We start from the raw sequence: 3,564 nt of genomic DNA, 5'->3' as shown, positions 1-3,564 counted from the left end.
TGTAGAAATGGGATTCTATGTAGGACAGAGAGTGTGGAGACTGGTTCTGGGACCAGAAGGCCTGGAAATGATTTCCACATGAATCTGGCTTGTGGCGTTCAGAAAATGGCAGCCAGCAGCCAGGCAAGCAGCAGGCTTGCTCCTAGATGATTCTGGGTGGTTGAGAAGCAAAGGTAGGGGGCAAGAGAGAGAGGGAGAGGGAGAAGAAGAGGGTGGCCAGGAGCTCCACCCTGTTCTCTCCTTCCCTCCACTTCTCTATTGTCCCTTCCTTGTGACCCAGAAAGGCCTTTGGAAGTACTGGTGGCAGTTTCTCCAATAAGATTTGAAGGCTCTCTCACCCCCAAAGCCTGCCTCTCCTCCTCCCTTCTCTCCTTCTTGTCTCTATACAAAAAGAGGCCCCCTGAATGGACCCAGAGACTGCCTAATAACTCAATACCATTCATACAATCCCAGAATCCCAGGATGTAGTTCTCAAAACTCTTTGGGGCAAAGATCCCTTTATTACTCTTAAAAACTTATTGAGGACCCCTCCCCAAAGAGCCTTTGTTTAAGTGGGTTATATCTATAAATATTTGCCATATTAGAAATTAAAACATCTTAGTGTTATGAAAATTATTGTGACCTCTAAGAGCCCCTGAAAGAGTCCCAGGACCACACTTTGAGGATTGTTTTCTGAAGGCCAGGGCCGGGTGAGATCATAGAACGGGAACATAGAAGGTCAGCCCCGGAAGGGACCTCAGAACATGAGGCATAAAATGTTAGAGCTGAAAGGAATTCTAGAATATACAATTCAATTAAATTCAATGAACATTTATTATATCTATTATATCCAAGTCCCTTGAATGATTCAGTCTCTGCCCTCAGGGGCTTTTTTATTCCACTAGGGTGTTAATAATGATCAACAGAAAACAAAGCATAGTGTGATGGGAGCAAAGAAGAGTTCAAGCAGAAAGTGCCAGGAAAGAGCTTTAGGAAAATGTAAGGAGGGAAAGGACACTTTGGGCTGGGAGATCTGGGAAATCTTCATGGAGGATATGATATCTAAACCGAGCTTTGGACGATCAGGATTTTGACAAGCGGATTGGAGGAAGGAGTGATTCCTGGCATGGGGGAATGAGTGATCTGTACTAAAAATGCAGGGCCATGAGAGATAACATGTTGGGTTTAAGGAACAGCTAATAGCCTAGTTTGGGTGGAATACCACCCAAAGCATTTTTAAGCACCTACTGTGTGCCGGGCATTGTGCTAAATTCTTTACAAATATCTCATTTGATCCTCACAATGATGGGAGGTGGTTAGTGGTATTATAATCCCCATTCTGCAGTTGAGGAAACAGACAGACAGAGGCTAAGTGACTTGCCTGGGGTCACATAGCTTGCAAAAATTTGAGACTGGACTTGAACTCCGATCTTCCTGAAAATTCCAAGTTTGGGAGTCTGCGTGACAGCAGGGTTGGTGGTGCCATCAACAGAAACAGAGGAGATGGGAAGAGGAGCAAGATTAAAGGGTGAATGATTATGATAGGATCACTATTTTCCAGGATCTGTTTCCTTTCTCCCCACCCCTGTAAGCTGGACTAGGCATTTTCCCTAAAAGTCAAGGAAGCTGCCCCCAAAATGTGATAGGCCTGGTGGGTTGTCTCAGTCCTACCATCATCAACATCTTCCTGTTGGCATCTAGCCATAGTGCTGTGGCTTCCTGGTAATAAAAAGACCAGCCTTCTTGGAATTAGGGCCCTCAGACTTGGTGGAAGTTCCAAGGTCAATTGAGTCAGCACACTCTTGATGAGTTCAGGGTGCACCCCAGAAATGATGAAGTACAGACTGTGGGTTCTAGTGTTCTGAAAGAAATTCACTCGGACAGTTCTCCAAGTTAAAGAAAGGCATTTATTGGGGTGACGCACCCAAGTGGGCCTGCTTCCATGTGGGAGAGTCAGAGCACAGGTGGCAGGCCCTGCCTGGGATATCAGGTAGTCCAGGAGGTGTCTTTGTCATACAGATAAGCAAGGTAAACAGGAAAGGGGAGGGAAAGAGTTGTTCTGGAATGTCAGGTAATTGGGGTGCTTTGTGAAGGCACATAAATAAGTCCATAGTGCGGGGCTTCAATGCGTGGTCTTCTTCCACCACTTTTCTGTCTGGTCGCCTCTTGCATCTTATCTTGTATCTCACATCCTGCATCCTGCTTGCTCCTTTTGCCTTGAGCACTCCTTTCTATCTCATCATTCTGATTTTTCATATGGAGGTGAGAAAGGGCTGTATACCCAAGCTAAGTGCTGCAGTATCCTTATTTAATATCCTTTCTTTTTTCTTTTTTTTTTAAGTGAGGCAATTGGGGTTAAGTGACTTGCCCAGGGTCACACAGCTAGGACATATCAAGTGTTTGGTCTGAGGCTGCATTTGAACTCAGGTCCTCCTGACTTCAGGGCCGGTGCTCTATCCACTGCGCCACCTAGCTGCCCCTTTAATATCCTTTCTAACAGCTAAATAACCCACACACGTCTTATTGTGCTCTGATATGAAGTTATTACAAAGGATAAAGTGAGTTAACATTTGTAAGGCACTTTGCAAACCTTGAGGTGCTATATAAATATGAATTAATAATAACAACAATAATAAGACAACTAACAGGACATTGGCCTGAATCAGTTCCTCCCGTTCTAATGATGAGTTCAGTTTGGGATATGCTGAGTTTGAGATGGTGACAGAACACTTCAGGTGGAGATGCCCAACTCTGGTGACAGATCCAGTTCAGTTCAACTTAATAAGCACTTACTAAGTATCTGCTGAGTGCAAGGCACTATGCTGGAGTTGGAGATATCCAAATACTCAGATTGCTCCTTTGATGACCCAATGCACATGGGCATTTCCTTCTGCAGTGCAATCATAACCCATCTATAGCTGCCCAACCTGGATGACTCTTGTCTGTGCTCTCCCACAAGTGAGCCACAGGATGATGGTGGTTGGTGGTGGCAACTCAGCACAAAACACCGATGGCCCTCCTGCCTCTCTCCTAACATGATGAGAATCCCAGTGGAGCACACAGGCTGTCTACTAATTAACCCTTGCTCTTAGCCCATCTTTTTGGATCAGATATTTCCCCAAAGACATCTTTATTTTAGTTCTTCTCCAAGGTTTCCTCATGGTGCACTTCTCGGTTTCCCCCTAGGTGATAACTCATTTTTCACTCTTCAGAGACTGTAGTGTTTCTGTCTTGCAGGTGTCACCCACATGTAGCATGGGGGAGTGACAACTCCCCCAAAGGGAGGCAGAATAGACATCTCTAGCTTCTTCTCTCCACCAAGACCCACCTCCAAAGAAGACTTTAATTCTCACCAGAAAGGGAAGCAGGAGGTTGGGGCTAGAAGCTTGGCCACTCTGCTCTCTGCAGATATTTCAAAGTGATCCTTCCCTCCCGCTATGCCCCTCAATGCAGAGATGAGACACTGATCTCCAATGAAGAGAGACCCATGCCAATGGGCTTTGAGACTCAGGTTACATGGCTATCCAACAAAGTTGAGTCTAATGTTGGTAGAATATTTGCATTTTTAAAAGGGTGTTTTGTTTC

This window comes from Phascolarctos cinereus, unplaced genomic scaffold, assembly GCF_003287225.1.
Source record: "Phascolarctos cinereus isolate Bilbo 61053 unplaced genomic scaffold, phaCin_HiC Scaffold_2;HRSCAF=192, whole genome shotgun sequence".
NCBI classification, from domain to species: domain Eukaryota; kingdom Metazoa; phylum Chordata; class Mammalia; order Diprotodontia; family Phascolarctidae; genus Phascolarctos; species Phascolarctos cinereus.
The sequence above is the reverse complement of the archived record's forward strand: the minus strand, read 5'-3'. Positions refer to the sequence as shown.